This window comes from Anopheles marshallii, chromosome 3, assembly GCF_943734725.1.
Source record: "Anopheles marshallii chromosome 3, idAnoMarsDA_429_01, whole genome shotgun sequence".
NCBI lineage: Eukaryota > Metazoa > Arthropoda > Insecta > Diptera > Culicidae > Anopheles > Anopheles marshallii.
The window spans coordinates 9,691,902-9,712,235 of record NC_071327.1 but is presented as its reverse complement, the minus strand read 5'-3'; positions in this window follow the sequence as shown (position 1 = coordinate 9,712,235).

Below are 20,334 nucleotides of genomic sequence, written 5' to 3'. Positions count from 1 at the left end.
TCGTTTGCAAATATACCATCACCTTGTTTTGCTCTTCTGTTTGTTCCGTGAACACACAGTCGGTTTTTTTACAGGTAACGTAACACCAGTAAGCTAAAACTGTTTTTTGAATAAGGGCTATTAATTGCTTTTAAATTAAACAGATTGATGAAACTTTTCAACATCAACAAAAGGCGCATATAAAAAACAAAGCATGAAAGGCGAGCTGATATGTCATTAGCTTTTTAGTAGAACATTAAAAAAAATACAATTCACAAACAGATGCTCAAGCTGAGCAGATAAGGTTAAACTATTTCCTAACCATTAAGCACGCAACACCGCAACACGGACGGCTGATGCTTAACGATACTCGCAGTAGACAGCAAATGACCATTAACGTTTCGCTAAGGTTCGCCAGTGAACAAAGGCCAGATCAACAATCGCTGAATCGTTCGTAAGGGTCGAAATTGCCATTTTTATTGCTCAATTTGGTATTCCATCCAGCACGCGTATACTCCAAACGATAAAGTGAAAGCTTCGAAGTGTCTTTAATCAAATAGTTGCAAAGTCTTTGCTATGGACGAAGCTGTTTAATGGTTTAAAATTATTTTTGGAACCATGCTGTGCTGTGCTGTGAAATAAGGGACACTTAAGGGAGGTATGGGTTTGAAGGACTTTGAAATATAAAATAATGGATAGCACGTAAAATTACTTATCGAAAATGTTTCTTAGAGTTTCATCTGCACTTTAACTTTAAATTAGATCAGGCGAGAAGTTCGGATGGTGATTTTCCACATCCATTTCACCGAATATTTTCACGAAGATAGAGCGCCATTTTTAATTTTCATAAAATTGGCATCCGATGGGAAACATTGCAAGCATTACATTCTAAACCACTTCTACCATAAAATTTCAAGAGAAAAACTCTAATGGTTATCAATTTTTTCGGCCTTTTTCTGATTTTAAAATGCAGATGAGCGACAGAACAGAAACAAATAAACCTTGTACAAAGTTACATGAAAAAACAAATGACTAATTGGATTAAAAAAAACCAACACCGTCAATGGGTATCCCATCTTTTCAAACCAACTTTTACCGATTTCCATTAACACATAAAAAGGAAACGATCGTGACATTCACATTCGAGTGATACACAACCGTGATTCAATCCTATGTCATTTGCAGCAGCTTTATGCACACTAGTGCAGCTAGAGGATAGTAGCAAATTGCCATTTTTTTCCATCTAGTGCCCAGTGAAGTTTTGCCCGTACTCCCGCAATTGTGTTTGTTTTATGAGCTTGAGCTTCTGCATCACCTTGTTACAAAAAAAAAATAGAGCAAAGTAAAATAAGGGCCCAGACACTGGAGGAACGAGACACTCGACAGCTAATGGAAACCATCCATCGTGGAAGTCGCACCGTGCCAGATTAACTGATGGTATGCAGCTGAAATAGGGCACACGCAATGCATAACGAGCGCCGAACGGAGCGCTGAACAGCGTGACGAAAGGTCACGGTTGGTAGTCTAATATCACGATGTGTGCCCACGGTGAACAAACAGAATATGATTGCAACAGGAACAAAAAAAGTAGCGATGGGAAAAAAAAGGAAACCGATCCTTACAATCGCAACCGTGCAACATGGTGCATTGCGCGCAGTGATTCTTTTCAGGTTTTTTATCGCTGCTCGAGATCGGGCTCAATTGAATGCAATGTCGTGTTTTTTTGTGTGAAAAGGAGCTAACAAACCATTCGGTAGATCGATGACGAGAAGAATAATGGCAGTCCTTCAACGCTTTTATTGTGTGCCGTTGGTTGAGGAAGATTGTAGTCTTCCTCGAAGGAAATGGGCTTCGGTGGCTTGAAAAGCCTTGTCAACGAGGCCCAATTCATGTCGGCATACTGTCAATGGTGGTGGTGTATTAAATATTTAGATTAATGACTGCAGCTCCGAGCCTCGGTGCGTCAGCGTGTACGCACAGCCGTACTTTATGCTTCATAAAATAAATCATCACGATGGGTAAAAGGGGTCCTAAACCAGCCGCCATATGTGTGCGGAAAGTGTCCATTGTTGTAGCTCACATCGACAATTGATTTTATGATCAGATATGCTAAACAGCCTTGCCACAAAAACGATACAAAAAGTGCTGATGGGGGGGTGAAAAAAAACAGTACCAAATCAGACACGGCAAAGCACTGCACAAAACATTTAATTATACTTTATTCAATTGATGGTGAATCTGTGGTTAGGAAGCGTTCTTGAACGGTGTACGGTGGCAGTGTTTGTGGCTCTGTCACTCGTCTGTCCTATTATGCGTTGCGGTTCCGCTTATACTCGACAAACATGATAACACGCAAAACATAATATAATTCATGATGTTTTATGCAATAGACCCATGTACATCATCCGTTGCGCCTCTCAGTACTTCTTGGCCTTACGATCTCTTAGGATGTGCCGGTCATAACTGGATTACTAGACTTACTTGTGCCGAGTAGCCGAATAAGTAAGTTGTTTCAATGGAGTAGCAGTTTTGTCGTGGGAAAGACAGGCGGAACTTAGATCATACCATCGAGATGGCTCTCTAGCTCTTTTGGCCAAAGAATGTTAGAAGTGTCTCTAAAATTGTAAAAAAATTGTTCATGAAAAAACAACGATCTGATCGAATCTGACTACTTCGGCTTCGCAGATGGATGCTATAGTCTTCGACGACCAGAATAATGCCCATCGTGCTGAAACGAAGAAGCAAAAAAACAATCTATTTCGTCACATCGAAGTAGTTAAAATCTAGCGCTCGTTGCTAAGCACCTAGATGTCAACTATTGCTTGTAAGACGTATAAGACCCTGCCGATGCTCTGCTCTTCAATCTTAGAGTTGTGAGGCCTAATTAAACGAGGATGATAATGATAATAAGTACCGAATAAAGGTAATTTAAAAGATTTTGATCAAGATTTTGTAAAACGATTTAAAGGAAACAATACTAGGGCAGAAATTAGTGAACGACTGAAGTTACCTGCGACTTCTAACAGATGGAGACGCCTGGTTATTTAATATATTTTTAATTTAAAACTTTTCATTCTTATTTTCCTTTATTAATCTAATCTTGTCTTATTGATTGATTCGTTTCCTTTTCAGTATTATATAATAACGGTTCAATCGCACATACTTTGTATAAATCTTAGAAGTTTTTTTCTATCTTTTTTATTTAAAATCATAAATAAACATACCTTACCTTGCTTAAAGTTGGTATATTTAAATTCAGTAAGACCAATTTTTTTATAATGTTTCTGTCTTTGTGAAACAGATACATCACAGAAGCACTACATCTACCATTGCATTTGTATTAATCTTTACGGTGTCTTCACATTTTGTTGAAAATCATTTCCCATCTCGAGAGCGACAAACGCACTAAAGTCATTTTACAATCCGTCTCCTGTCCCGGCTACCCGTCACGTACAAGCACATACGTTTACCGAGCACTTAATCATTGTCATCGTGTCTATCTACGACAGGCGTCTATCAAGAAAATCTATCATTCCACGCGCACACACACACGTTGTAACCCACCCCCTTTTGCACCAGGGTTCCTTCTTATCTTGCCTGGATCGATGGGGTTGAATGATTTTCGAGCGTATTTTACGCACCGTTTCGTGCGTTCTGCGTGTGCGTGCGTGTGTAAAGCAGTGCATACGTATGCTTCGCACGTTCCCATTCCCTTGACCCATTTGGCGTGGAATGGTGGAAAACTGGGTACCTTTTTGCAGCCATCCGGCCCGCATCTACTTATGATCTGTCAAGGCCGTGTAACGTGATTTATTTTGGAAACATTTCATGAATTCATGTATAAGCCAACACACACACACCCATACACGCTAACGTGCAACTCCACCAGTCCAGTTCAGTGTATCGAAACAAACGGTGCCCGGGAGTTCCACACATTCTGCCACATTTAGCGTCCCTCTGACTGTGACGGGAAAGCAGCAAAACAAAACGGAAGAAAAACGTCGAGAAAATGTGCCCCAAAAGCGAGGTAGCGTAATGTTTGTTTTTCTCCCTTTTCCGGCGTACCATTTCGATGGAGCCGCTTCGGAACGCCTGCTCCTTTCGGACGATCCATCAACGATCAATGAATTTAGAACACACCAGTGCATGTTCGGATTCGGAGTATGAGGTAGATATTTTGGGATCAGCTCGATACACAAGGACGATAAGGGATTCGTAACCTCACCTGATTGGAACGGAAGTGCCACGTTCCCATCGGTTGGAAGTGGTCGTAATGATGGAACAAGCGAACCGTACCGAAGGCGGGCTTGTTGGATTACGACAAGCCTATATTGATTGGATTTTCAAATCGAAATGAAATTCTTTTGAAAACACCACTCACTGTGCGCTTCCTTACGGAGTTAGCCCTAGCCCTCAGTGTATTTGTTTGTTTGCACGAGCCGAGTCTAATAAAATGGACGACCACATACAAAATAAAAAAAAACGATGTGTGCACACGAATGGTCGGCCGAACGTTGTGCCGATACCGTTTCCTTCTGTGGCCTCAGTTTTGATTACACCAAACGGATATCGCAGGGAAACGAGAAGAACACGAGCTTTATCGCACAATAAAGCCCTCGACGTAAAGCCGGGGCTGGGAGGTCTCATCCAAATCGAGTGGAAAGCTTAATCCATCGGCTTTGCGTTTTATTTAAATCGCTTTCACAAACCGTAAGCTATAACGGTCATCGAACTGGCCTGTAATTTAAGCGTTGGGCGTATGGTCCAGTGGCAGAAAAGAGGTAAAATCTTTGCCAAATTTATGCCCATTTTAAGCCCCTTGTACAATCGATCGATCTTGATAGTGAATGGTGGGGTTTTAATAAGAAGGAAAAAAGAATTGCAACAAAAAAAAAACGAACCATCAGCGTAGCTGTACAACCACTTAAACTATGCATTTTTCACTGCCCCTGCATTCGGTGCATTCCAACTCCCGGCCGAAGGTGAAGTTGTCGAAAGTTTAATGCCTCGCTTCAATCGGTGCATGATTTATGGTAAAAGTTTTTCTAATTGCAGAAACGAGCTCAGCCCGCCAGCAGTAAGCGCTGTGCTGCATTCAAATTCGACTACTCCGTAAGCTGAGCATGAAGGAGAAATCAGGATCTCCCGAAGAAAAAAAAATGCATTACCAACATGCATCCGGAAACATGGCTGTAACAAGCATGCATAAGAGATTGCGCGCACGTGTGCTGCACCGATGAGCAAGTTCGGGAATAAGTTTGTTGAAGATTTAAGGTGGCAGAGGTGCACGTAAAATGTTTCACCAGACCTCACAAGACTTAGGTTTTTTTTATCTCAAGTGAGGGTGTTTACGTAAGCCAGCATAACAGTGGCTTGTTGGAGAATGTTCTACAACTACAGGAGAACCGAGCTTTGAGAAGCACTCAGCATTTTTAATGTAAAAACAACTTCCCAAAGACACTAGCTAGTTTGCCAAAACACTTACATTTCAATTTTCCCGAAGGACTTTCGAAAGGATAATTTTGTGCAATGGACGAGCTTGATTGTATCAAACGTTTCCGAATGATCTAAAACTACATAAACGAAACGACCGGCATCCATATCTGTTATGAGTGCCAAACGACTGGCTATCGGCACTCAACTCAGCGTTGATTCGGTATCGTTTGGTTCAATCCCCAGGAAACGCCCCTGGGTGATGATGTTAAATGTGAAATTTTATGTCCATTGCGAATCGCTGTAATGGAGTGAAATCCTTCGGGGAGGTTTACTTTCGTGCGTCCACAAAATGGTTGATGTGTTAATGGATGGTACTGTTTTAATTATGAACTGTTTCTATTGAAGCTTCCGGCATCGGTACATAGTTGAGGTGAGGTGTGCGGAATATTTAATTTAACTGTTGTACAGAATTTCACGGTACAGTAAACCAGATTATTAAATTCGTAGTAGCTGCTAGGTTAAGCAACGTTTGGCAATGCGGAAGGAATTACATCAGATGTGGTAAATTCTTGGTAAACTAAATGAAGCGTTCATTTTCGAGTGCATGATTCTGGTGGATTTCATTACGAACAAACATAGCGAAAACAAATTATACTGACGGAGAAATTACATTTAACAATATGCTTGGCATGCTCTGATGAAATAAGATTCTATTTATTCCGTTTCCGAATTTGTCTTCTTCTTCTTTTTCTTTTTGTTTACCGGCAACCTCAAAAAGTCAAGGCCTGCTATTTATGGCTTTGTGTGACTTTATTCTTCAATAGTTGGATAGTAAGTTCTACGTACGGGAGATTGGGTCCTGGATGGGATTTTGGACCGGTCCTATCGTGTTAAGGCCAGCACCAATGCCATCATGCCACCGGGCAGCCCCAAGTAGTAAATATGTCTACTACATACAAATTTCTCACAACAGTTTCTACTACAGATAACTTCCCCCGTAACGTCGAGAAATGCGTTGAATGAAAACAATATACCCCAACATTTCTGTGCTTGCTCTTGATGCATGTTTGATGTAAAACATTCAAATCTAAAATCCCATTTTACTCTTTACACGTTTGGCTGGAATAATTTGGAGCGCAGCGCTCATTTCCACTTCAAACACATCTTTACAAAAAACAACAAAACCAGAGGCACCCAAAGAGCCAACACGATGAAGTTAACACACTCTGCCTCAAACATCATTCTTCTGCAGCGCCAGTTATCTAAGAGCTCGTTCCACTTCGGGACCTTTCCTAGTTGGAACGTCCATTTCAGCCCGTCCATTGCAGCTGTGCGCTGGCAGCGCCAGGGCGTTTGGAGGAAAACTATAAATTTGCAAAAGCAGCAACGCTCGGCACATAAAAGGGTGCGGGTCGAAATTGTTTAAATTCCTGCTCGTTCCTGTTTATCGGCGAGGATGCAATGGATTTGCAAGCGGAATTTTTCATTTTTTCATACATTTTTCCGGCTTTTTTTTTTTGGGGGGTCGTTGTGTAGTATCGCTCAATCGCAAGCATCTTCTTGCTCGCTTCCAAAATAGCGATATAACAAGAGTTCATGTTCGGAGGCAACGGCAAAACGAACAGTTTAGTTTGGAATCGGGCCCACTTAAAGTTTTGCTTGCAGCAGAGGGCTGAAGTTTTTAGTTCGAAAAACAGCAAATAAATTAGTAGCTATCACAACAGGGGTGAAATTAAAACATAAATACGGGGAGCCATCACAAATGCTCCACGATTGAAACCGCTCAATTGTGCCGGAAGGAAACTATTTTTCCCTCTCGTGAATCATGTCGTTTCTTTCCCATTCAAACGTGCACAATTGCACCAACCATGTTGTTTACTACTTTGAAATGATCCTTAAGATACTGTTGTGCTAGTTTTCAAAAATTTTCCACAATCGCTTGACCCCCCATCCCGCTCGGAAAGCGGCGTGAAGATCGTGGAAGACGTTTTTCCATTTCCAAAGCAAAACTTTCCTTATTTCTATTCCATTGCTGTACGTTCCCAAGTCCCTCGGAGGTTTACCGACGGAGTGCACTTATTTTCGGTTTGCGAATGCATCGAATGCAACGAATGCGTTATGACAAGCGGTGAAAGGAACGATAATGTTTCCTTGCTGCTACGTGTGGCAAGTGTATGGTCGTTTAGATAACACACTCCGATGGGATGGTGGAACTGAACGTAAAAAACAACTATTATTATGTGCTACAACTATTGTTATCATGAGCGCGTTTTGGTGTTTCGAAAGTTTCCAGAGGAGAAATGCCCGGAATGATGTTGTGTCAGTAGTAGATAATTCCCGTCCATTATTGGCTCCATATGTTAGGTGCGCAAGTAAGTATACAACATTTTTAGGGATTTATTTAGAAAAAATTGTTTCATTTCGTTTATATTTTTTGTTAATATTTTTCATCTTCCTGACAAATAAAATATTCCAGATTAATAAAAAAAATTATCGGGAAATTTCTGATTAAAAAAAAAAACCTGGAATTATCTAGATTGCTGAGGGTTTACACAAGCAATTGATCCAAGTAGTAGTTGAATGATGCCAAGTTTGGATAATAAAGCGTACAAGGTCCATCCTTGTATTATCCGAATTGCTTTCGGGGGCAGCAACATGTGGTTAAACATTATCGTGGGGGAGAATTACTGACACTTGTCCAGTCTTAAATTCTGCCAGATTTTTTATCAATGCTCGCTTTAAACTAACTAGTTGGGTTCGGTCGTAAGTCGGTCTAGTAGTCTAGTCTAGTCGGTCGGTATTTAGCAAAAGTGAACTTTGACCTCGTCAACTTTCGTAAAAATACGGAAATGATAGAAAATTTATTAATTGTTAGCAAAAAGGAATTTAATGTTGGGCAGTTATCGAACAGCAAACAATGATACAGTTTTTTTTTACTCAGTGTTTAAAAAAAGGCAAACATTAAAGCGTCTTCCCGCCTGTGTCCCACTCGGTAATTAAAGATATTCTAATTTTCATATTTTCATTGCGCTTGTAGATGATGCTATTAATTAGCACGCTTATGATGGCGATGGATAGATGAGCATCATTTGCTGCCATTACCGCTTTTAATGTTAACGATGGGTAATTGAAAGCGGTTTTGTGTTATTTATGGTTGCGCTTCGCAAAATTAGCTGTGTGCATGATTCATCAGCGTTGAAAACTCCGCGTTGGATCCAAAACCATGTTCTTTTTTTTTTTGGCTTGATGTTTTGAGGTGCGTCGAGTTGCAAGTGGTACGATTAAAAAAACCACATTTACAGCACGCAAAACCGCTTTCATGCTTTCCCAATCAGCAGCACACAGACAACATCGGTCCGCTTACGCTATGCACGTGGAATGGTAAGAACGATGCATTCTCACCGCACACCACACCACACGACGTACCTGGGTGTCGTAGATAATCCGGCCCGAATCTCGACCGGGCGGACTCGTGTGGAATGATCGCCATCAAATATGCAAAAGACCGGGAAGCAATTCTACGGATCCCACAATTATCATACTTATTGCGAGCTCCCGGTTCTAAATGGCTCACAATAATCGACTTCGACTCCGGAATGGGCTCCGTAATCCAATTTACGGACCAGCAGTCCGAACTCGTGGAACCATTTGCTTTCTCAACGCCCCGCTTTGCTCCCTTCCCGTTTCCACCGCCCCCGCAGTATGAGCACCATTGTCATTTTCTCTTTCCTATGCTTTGGATGTTTCCTTGGAGAGTTTTGGGTTTGGGGCCACGGTTCGTCTCCCGGTTCAATATTGCACACTTACTTCATAAATTATGCAACACATGAAACATATCCTTCTGCTCGGCTATCGGAATGGTAAGGATCGTACCGAAAATACCCTCACGGTCCCGGCACGGTCCAGTTCATTTTCGGAACACGGTAATGGCATTGTCTGAGGAGCCGGTTTGTTTTTTTTGGTGGAGTGTTTTTGTCTATTGTTTTCTGCGCTTCTTACCAAACCCAAGTGTATGTTTGATACGGTGATAAAGGATCGTTTTGCACTGAGCTTTGCACAATACAACACAAACCTGAACCGTCCATGCGCATATGTGTGCAGCGGGAAAGCACTTTAATTTTCCTCTTCCAGGTGAGTTTGTTTTACGGTAAGGTGTGTGTGTGTGTGTGTGATCACCCTTCGTGCCAATAAAGGACCCGATTCCCACGGGAGTGAAAAACAAAGAAACCCGACCTTGATGATTGCCTCAACGCTAACCTTGAAACGGTATCCAGTAGCTCAGTTACGGTGCTTGCCTTTGGTATAACTGGGCTGAAATTATCTCTCCCGGAATACGGGCTCAAATGTTAGAAAATAAGCGTTAATAACAGTCCTGCAGTGTCCTTATTCCCAGTATGTAAATTAGACACGCGGGGCCCTCGGTTCAATTCATCCAGCAGACCGAACCCGGTTGTTGTTGTTGTTCTTGCCTCGGATGACGTCAGTCGTAAATGAATGTTTTACTTCGTTCTACGTCAGTGCCCGTCGGGCACTTGTCTAACCTTTCTAATGGTCAGCATCGCTCGGTACGGTACAATAAATAAAAACCGCTTTAGGTACACCGTAAAAATGGCATTAATTTGCATTGCTACGGATCGATCGATCAAGTTCACGCGATTGGAAGATTCGGGAAAGAAAGACAAAAAAAAGGGGTTCAGGTGTATTAATAAAAAAGTTCTTTTTTTGATTTTTTTGTTGTTGCGATAATAATGTCAATTTCGCTCAGTACGGTGGCACTTGTGCCATTGAACCGACGTTACGGTTAATGTATCGACCAACCAACTTTTATCGACCCCAAAGTATGTTTCGCACACTGTGCATGGGCGCACGGCAACGGTATTTCACAGGAAGGAATTCATCATCAGCCAAGCACCCATGTTAGTGTGCGTTTGTTGTCGGTGCCGATGTCGGTTGACGGTTGGGTCCTTTCGACGGACCGGTTGAGCAAGTAAAACAAAACAATGCTCACGCCGTACGAAACCGAAAGCAAACGTTGGTGGCAACGAAATTACCTTCTATTTATATCCTGGTTTATTGATCATCATGGCATTCGGTTTGCCATTCCATTTTCATTGCGAAGGGTTCTAAAAACAAACTGAGCGCAAAGGGTCGGGTAGCCGGCGCCGTGGCGTTACCGCTTTCAAATTACTTTCAAATGACCAGTACGGTGCTGGAACGCGATATCGACGATATGGATGGTAGTATATTTAAGCACGGTGAATTAGTAAATTGGTATCGATCGTTATAAACTTTAATGTGATTCGATGCTTCGAAAGATTATTTTTAAATGGTCTTGTGTACATGAAGGATATAAATACAAAATAAAATTGTAAGATTCATTGCAATAGCGCTCAAAAAAGTTTAGTTTTAATAGAAAAAAACAGCATAAAGAAACAAATGAAAAATAAAAACGATAAAAATATCAGTAAAATATAACAAACACTAAAATATAAAATAAAAAAAGGTAAAGAACGCCACCGTTAGTGAATAGAGAACCAAAATAAAATAGAAAAAGAACAGAACAAATGATAAATAAAAACAAAAAAACATTTCGAAAATTTTTCATCGAACTTATTGACTTCAACGATTTTTTTTTGTAGTAAAATGTTTAAAATTTGTTATTAAGCATCTAATAACAATTTCTTGAAACAATTCATTCCTAAAATTTTCTTACCGATAAATCTTGTCCTGATGTTCAAGTTTTCTTTCGAATTAATATTTCGCTTCTTCGATTTCCTATTTATTGTTGTATTATTTTCACATGTAAATTTTAATTCAATCAAGCAACGACCGAAGGTGCGATTGAATAACTTGGAGACGGTTTTGAACGAACCCCCCGTTTTCAAAACCCCCATAATGGCTCCGTACCGTACACAACCGAAACGAACCGGCAACAAATGTTTCCGGCCGACTCCGAAGGTAAAGTAAATCTGGATAAATGTATCAGAGATCTCCCGGCATTCGCCTGTATCTCCAGCGGGAATCATAAATTATACTTTATCCTTCTTCGAGATTTGATTATCTCGGGGTGAAGGCGGCCGAGATTTGTTTCATTGCAATTGGGAATTGGGTGGAGGTAAAAGCACACAGCCGCCCCTCGTCCAATCTCTTGCGTGCGGAACACGACACAATGCTTTGGGCGGGCAGTGAAATTGAATCGGGCTTCGCCTTCGGAGTGATAAGTTTCCGAGAAAATTGTGAAACCCGGATTCGGTAAAAGCGGCCCGGAAAGAGCACCGGTAAAAGGACACAACAGTGGTACGTACGTACCGACGAATGTGATGGGGGATCCAGGTTGTTTTTTTTGTTGTTGTTTTGGCCAGGACGAAACATCATGCCGGTACCGAAGGACACTTTCCGAAAAGGGGTGTCTTCGTGCGACAGATAAGAAAACGGTGACACCAGAAAGAAATGTTTGCTCTTCACTTCTGCTTACTGGCAACATAAAACCGGAACAACAACGACACTCGATGCTTGTGCATCGTATGCAGGGGGGACCGTGGCCCTGTGCAAGGCCATCTCAAGCAGCCGAACCGAGGGTCGCCTTTCAATGCAGGGGAAGCGGACGGCGTGTGCTTCATCGTTCTATTTATGCTCTCGCACCGAGCGCCCCGGTGTAGCATTAATTCTAATGCTCAACCACCGTAATGGAAGCGTTTTCACGTTCTATACACCTTGTGCAAAAAAAAAAAACTCCCCACCCGAAAGTGGTGTGCTTAGACATCGTGTCCGCGTATGTGTGCCCGTGTACGTGAAGCAAAGAACATTAAGTTTGTGGGTGTGTTTGGCGATGGGAGCTTTCTTTAATACTCGAATCATATAATCTTTTCCACTGTTGATGCGAACTTTTGTTTTAATTTTTATGGAACGACTCGTGTTGCTGGTGTTGTATGGGAAACTGCGGTAAAAAGCGGATGTTTAAGCGTTTGCTCGAGGGTGATCATTTTTTTTCCCGTAATAGTTCTTATCTTTATCGTGCACAAAGGAAATGGAAACTCTTGCTTGCAGTTCAATTCTTTAGAATATGTTTTTAAGCCCATCACAACTACTAACCAAGTGCCACAAAAATGCCATACATAAACGTCGAGTTGGTTCGTAAAATCTTTAGAACCAAATGAAACTCCAAACATAATTGGACATGGTGCAAGGTAGCTTAAAGTTCATTCTCTTCCTTGTTTATAGACGTAACGAATATATATTCCCATACATTGCTATGCCCAGAAAGTGCTCATTAATCTTCTTTACACGAGGCAAATTTATGTTGCCCTTCGGAGACGGCGCTCGCTCCTTCACATAGCTCAGCGCATACTGCACAAGACGAGAATCAGCCTGCAGGCGGTGTGTGTGTGTGTGTGTGCATGGCCGAAAACCAAACCCCCCGGCGTCGGTACAACAATGTAACCAGCCCCTTATCACTTCACTTTAAACCGATAACGAGACCACGGACGACGCATTCGGGCCACATTATATTCCTCTCTTTGCGCTGTGCGCTCGAGTTCGAGTTCGCTACCAGTGCAGCATGTTAGTGTCGCTTACGGTGCAAGAACACCGTTCCAACGGAATGCACCATATATTCGCTGACATGCCGGCAATAACCCACCACCATATCTTTAGATGAAATTTCTGTTCTGGCGAAAGTGTCTGTAATTAAATCCATCAACGGATGCTTCACTGCAACGCGATAAACCGTCCGCGATCCATTTCCTGTCGATGGGCGGAAGTAGCCGGAAGTGTCCCAATGTCTTGCAATGTCTGTACCTCGTCCATTCCCCTACGGCACGGCGATGTTCGCAATTTTGTCCAGACACCAGAGAAGGAGTCGGCGATGGTAAAAGGTAGCACGTTAAGTTTCAGCTCGGGTTACAGTAATCGAACCCTGCCACTAACGCACACAATGTGCTGAGCACTAATGAAAAGCTAACTTTAATTAGGATCATATTCATTACCCACTTACAGTCATCATTGGGTGTCAGCTTTTGTCAAACACCAACACCGTCCGGTGACACCGTATCGGGGGTCGGGTGTGTATGTCCGGGTTGGGTATTGCGTCTTTCCCGACGGGAGCAATAAAGTGCTTAATTATTATGGTAGGAAGAGTAAATCACCCCCAAAGCCTGGTGCTGCAAGGCGGGTGTGAAATCTATACCATGAGTGAAGTTAAAGATGCACGCGTACTGTGGATGTTTTGTGGGTGTGCGAGCAGGTGTGCTGATAATTATCACTATTTTCCGGATAACATATTGCATTCCTCATGCATGAGTGTTATTTATGGTCTCATTTGAATCAAGTTTAATAATGCAAATGATGTTGGTAAGATAACAGCAACAAATACTTTATTAATGCTTAATCACTTCAAATCACTTGGAAGTACAATAAGTTTGAACTATTCCGAAATAATTAAACTTTTAATCCTTATTCATGGTAGTTCTTAATTTCATTAAATACACTATTAAATAACACATAGAAGTAGCAAAAATAGTTTGAAAATTTTCTATTTATTTTGTATCAATTTTCTTTATTCAAAACCTTCTATCTCTGTCTTATTTTTACTGGTAAGTTTGAACCTTATTTGAGTTAGAATGATACAGGATGAGGAAGGACAAAATGCAATAATTTATGATAAAGATAAACAATATTTTAAGCGACTTTCTGTCGTAATACTGTCAAAGTAGTCGGGTTCATTTACATACAACCGGCAATTTAAAACAAGGTACTCGAACCGCCTACTCGTTCTTTAGGCTTTCACCGAGGCCTGGGCGAGGAGCAAACTCTGAACCATATTTCAAGCATAAATTCTCACAAATTTGCAAATCTTGAAAAAGTCCTTATAAATAAACATAAACAACGAAAATAAATTACTATTAACTGGCAGATTAGTTACGTCCAGGAATTAGCATACATTAAACAATAATTAAAATGGAAACAAATTGCATTGTGGAATAACGAATATGTTAAATGTATGTAATTGTGCTTGAGCGGGTCTCTAAAGCATGCCTTTGTACAAAAGAGTTCCCTCCACCCTCGATATTTATTCACAGTTATTGATGTTTTCTTAACCTCAATGACATGTCGCGTGTGGCACATGCATTGTTTTATTTCACTTCGTTTTTTTTTCTGCTATAAACGATCCATTTTAATAACCATACGCTGTTCTTGCACAGCGTAACCGACGTATGAAGCGAATAAATATAGCATCGAACAAAGATCGATTTGCACCACGGATACAGCGGCAACGGACAGCCACTGTACCGTGTTGGACTGCGAAAAATGAAAGTCTTAAACGGCTCAGAAACCACAACAAAGCGTACCGTACGCACGAGACTCGCATCGGAGCGATTTATGCACGCGCGTACGCTACGCCTCGCGACCAGTCGAGCGGTCAGCGTGTCGTAAATGGTTTCGCCTGCCACAATTCACCACAGCGCACCGCCGCTTCATCAGCGAATACAATTAAAACTGTGTTGGGTGAGGTGTTTTTTTGTCTCGCTACACGCAGTTTTAACACAAACGCCCCGCGTGGATCTTCCTGTGCTTCCTTGAACATGCGGTCAATCCGTTACGTTCACCTTCAGCCAGGCCGTAACCAATTCCAGACGCATTGCAGACGCCCGTTTCGCGCACAGTAACCAATCCATCCCGGTCGGATTATCCGATTATCCGTTTATCGACTCTTGTCGCCGACTGGTTGTACACACACTCCCGTCGATTGTTAATAGAGTTCTGATTGAACAAAAGAGCAACACAACGGGCCCGAAGTGTGCGACCAAACCAAAACCGGCAAAAGAAGCGGACACGCCGCGTGCAGTTGGACGTTTCGCGTTGGATGGGGGGAAAAAAAAGCTCCATTCCATCACCTGAGCAAGATGAATGCCGGCACGATGGAAGCGTTGAACGCCCTGACGACCGCAAATGGCATTCGACGGGCTCAAGGACGCGCGATGGCAAAGAACTTGAAATGGTTCGCAGTGACGCTGCCGGAACATGCGATTTCTTGCGCATTTAACCCTTCGCTGCACGGTGCTAGCGTTGGCGCACGAGGGAGCAAAATGATCACAGATGATCACGATCGATACAATATTACGCATTCCCGGGGTGGTAAGTGGGAATGGTGAGTGTTTGAAGCGCGCGGTAAAGCTTATTATTTGAGTGTTCTACTGCAATTTGGAGCGATTACTGATCAGCTTATGAATGGTTCCGCATTTGATGGTTAGTCAGCAGATAAAGTGGCTTCCTGGATTCTTTTGCAATTTTAGTCCGCGCTTGTAGAATGAGGAAATGATAGTTTCTATTTCTTACAGATTTTTGTTTCCCATTCTACTAAAGTGGCCAGAAAATGGCTTAACACCAAATGGAGAAAAAGCGATGAATTATTATATTTGAATGATCAGATAGGAGGACTTAGGACTCTGAGCAGGAATTGATATACTTAATTACATTTAATCACACTTGTCATCACGATAGGATCGATCAATGATCATATCTTACAACAGGCTATTAAACAGAGTATTTTGCGACCATGGAGATCCATTATGAACTCATGATCTGGAAGGAGTTATCATTAGGTGCTAGGAGTTAGGATTAGGAATTATCATTAGGGCTTATAGAAGATTTTAATTATAGAAGATAAAAAGAGAACAATGAAATTAAATACATTTTAGTGATTCTTTAGCTAAATCATTTTATCGGTTACGATTTAATCATCAGATTCGCTATGGAACAAAGTGAATCAAGTTCTTCGAAAAGCTCTAATCATCACTCTGGATATTTGTATAACTCCTATTTAAATTATTGGAATAATAACAATTTCTACTGCAGAGTGGCGAATAGCTTTAAGTTGACATTGTTATGTTTAATGTTTTTGTTTTGAATAGTGCATAACATAACTATAAGAGCGATTGTTTTTGAGCAATTCACAAACAAATTAAACAAATAATAACAATAGTATTGGAGTAAGTCCTACAGAATAATCATCTGTTGTGTGAAAATTCTGTTTTCATGTCAAAAAATATTTAAACTTCTTACAAAATAGTTCAAAAATACAGGTACTTTTAAGCGTTTTCCATTATGCAACACAGTTATCAAGATCCAATGTAGATGATGATGATGATCCCACGCTTTTCCTCTTTTCAACTCGTCAGTCTATTTATCAACCGATCTAGTAGGCCACAATCCCAACAATCAAAGTAGGTTTATTTTACACGCGGCTGTTTCAAGCTTCGTATATCCTACGATTTTATGTTTTTAACTATTGGTTTTCATTAAACGATGAATTAAAAAAAAAAATTGTGTCGCTGGCATGATAAGCACTTTGAGAGAATTGGACACCAGATCTTAATCAGCTAAATGCTAATTTAGATTTTATTCCAAAGAATGCCCCTAAAGATTTGTTATGCACTGTAGTACATTTATTGGTATTGGTAATGGTATGTAACAATACAATGTGAAATTGTACTAACAAAATAAAAGATAAAGAATAGTATCCCATTCAAATGTCAGAAGCACTCTCGCGGGGGGTTCTTGAAGTTGCGATCGTAATGAAAAGACTACAGTCTTCACTAAAAGCATCAATTTATTTAAAACAAAACATAACATCGCCAAGGTTTTTTTTGTGCTTTAATGTGAGTCAACTTGGTCCCTGGATTGGGCTTCCGGGACTCATTAACGTGCCCGCTCATTTTATTACTATCCCAGAGCAAACGCGCCATTTCATTTCTTTCGCTTTCGCTGTGCATCCATTCAATCGAGGAAGAAAGGTGACATTAAAACCTTGTCATTGCTTTTGCTTTTGTGCTGCAAGTACAGCTCTCGACGCAGACACTTGCCCGTTTCATTATTCATTTAAAACACTTTCCACTTTGTGTCTTGCACTTCCCGATCCGGTTAACCACTAAAGCTCGTTAAAAATGTGTCCAAGTGCTCGAAGCTCAGTCGGGTGTCGCAGTTCGTGCTGGAAGCTGATGCTTCCCCATCGTCTCGGTGGCGTATCGCATTGTAGTAGTAGTTCATTTACCGGTTTCGCACACGTATTTGTTGCGTATCCGCAGGTTCAAGGTTCTGGGTGCACGCAAAAAAAAAGGGACCCACCCCGCAAAGAAGCGACCCCAACTCGTGGTCCCTACATGGTCCAGTTTTTCTCTCTTTCTCTCCCCTTACTTCGCGAATAACCCGGGGTTGAAATGCGGAACCCAACGCCCCCGAACAGCACCACTTCTTGCAGTTGCACCGTCCACCGTTCGGGGCGAGCGTTGGATGCAGAATTACGATGCAATGTGTGTGCGCGGGGGAGTGCATGTGTCTGTGTCAGATGGTGCATGGAAACCAGTTTTCAACAAACCTACCCGCCCGCAAACATCGGGCAAAACGCCGTGTGTCGTTTAGCGTGTCGCTTCGAGCCGGTCGGGTGCGAATGTGCTGCTCGCTTTCGGTCTTGCGCTGCGGACAAAGAACGCCTGGGTGCAGTTGGCAACCACCCCTAGTTGTTGGGTTGGTGTTGGGTGGTGAGTCGAGGGCACACAGTACTTCGCTCAGTTTGAGTTCTTTGACTTAGGTCGCTCGGTTGGTAAGGTTTCAGCTGTTTTGATGAAGGTGATGGAGCGAACGAAACCCGTTGAAGCACACTGCATTCGTCCGGCATAAGGGTGAAGGAAAGTTCTTCATTGGGGGGGGGGGCTGTAGAGGGAGACATAAAACAAAAACCAGTCACCAACTGCGATGACATACGGCAATGACCAAACCGATAAAGCAGCTTCAGGAAATGCATCGCGAGCAGCCTCGGGCGGTCGGATTGATAAGTTCCAGGAACTGCCGCTCATTATGGGCGTTAAAGGAAGTGATAAATGTCTGCCTCAGATTTATGGCGTTCCTTGTTATGGTTGATAACGTGTGAAACATTATTTTTCCTGTCGCTTTTTTGTCTCGCATCATAATTATTAACAAAAAAAAGATAAAACCCATGGGCAAAATATCGAATTGATTCAGCCATAAAATAAAGAAACAAACCAATATTATGTTAAATCCATAAAACTGAATAAATCAATCGTACTCCCCCATAATAACGGTATCCTTCTTAAAGGCAAAAAAAAGGTTCTAAATAAAACCTAATAAAAACGATAATGAGTTCCGCACCATCTGTGAGCTCCGGGCGCCACTGTAATCTAAGTGTCATCATCGTCAGTCCCATCGTGATCGTCATTATCATAATCAATACCATCTTTTGCTAAACCGATGATGCTGACGCTTTATCCATGATGGAGATGCAGGGCCAGCAAAAGGATCGATCCAAGCGGACCGACACACTATCACGAGTGGGATGTAAATCCGGCTCCATCCATTTCGGGATCTTGCCAAGCGCACATTCCTCCTTCCCGCGGCCCCAGGAACAGATTGTTCGTCGTTGACCGCAAAACCCAACCTTCTTCTTGCGCTAGCATTTTTGCCACCGCTCCAACCAGAACGGGGCCGTTCGTTGAGGGTTTCGGGCGGAAGCAACAAAAAGAAAAAATCTCCCAATTCGCACCGTGCTGCTTAAGTAATCTAATCTTTTTGCATTGGCCGCCCTTTTTTGTCATTTTTTTTCCCGAAACGTCGTAGCATCCGGAAGCAAACGAACAAGCTGGCAAGCGATGGGTGCTGGAAGCTGTTGGAAATTTTCAGTGCGTTACACGGATTTCTTTGCGTTGTGTAACACGGAGCAGTGGGAAATCCTTTTCCGCCTAGTAAAGTTGGCTGTTGGAAGCTCCTCCTGCCAAAGCACGATTCGTGTGCCCGAAGACTAAATCTCACTCACCACCAGGAAGAAACGTAGAAAGCGCTTAACACGCCTCTGTAACACAGTGGCAAGAAATCAGAAACTTCAATGGAGGAAAAACGAAAATAAAAAATAAGGGAAACGACAAAAAGATGCAAAGACTAATGAAAAGAAAGGACAAGAAAACGGAACAAGAGTAGAAAAGTGCAGAACACTGTTAAACGTTTCTGTCCACCCCGGTTCGAAGGAAGGACAAAACACACAAGTAAAGTTAGCAAACACCAGCAGAAATGGAGCCGTGAATGTGTGTTGTTGTTGGCATCTCGTTGACGTAGTTCTGCTTTTTCCTTTTATCCAACTTCCCTTCCCCAAATGGTACGGTTTGATAGGGCGTACCACGTAATCCAGTGATAATGACCGGATGGTGGTGATAATGTTGGTTTGGTTTCACAGCACACCGCCATCAACCGACAAGGAAAGGGAATCGCTTCGTCAAGGATGGCAAGTTTTTTTGTGCCAGCGTAGGACATTGCATGACGAAGTCATTCTCTGCTTTGCAGTTGGCAAAGAAGCAAGGGAAGAGTAAAAACCAAAATTCCCAATGACAATTGAGCTGTATGGTTTAATTTCGTATTCGGTCAATAGTTTATCAATATTGGTAAAATAATGTGAACATCCAAAATTGCCTCATTCTCGTGCAAAATTAGAGTCGCTCTTAGGTGAAATATGGTCGCAATATGCCTCATTTACACAATGACACAGTGTCGTCGATATTCCACAAGATAAACTTAGAGCAACTCGGATCCTTTTAGCTAGAACTTGATTAAAAGTTCAATAGTAATTAATATTGAAGTCAATAAAATCCTTTGAAATTCCTTAAGGATCTTAAAGATCGCTTGAAGTTTTTGTTATACTAATTAACTCCTTCCGAGCTCGTGTTTGTTATCCCCTTCTGATCTCTTGAAGTAACCTTTTTTAGTTCATTTTATTATCAGCTTCTATTCTCGCTTTGAGCTTTCGACAGTTTTTTAATTCTTAACATATTTAATTAAATTTAAATACCTGTTAAGCTAGTATATTAATATTTATTGTTTAACCAAATGGTAGATTCATGAAGTCACTAAAAACAAGTA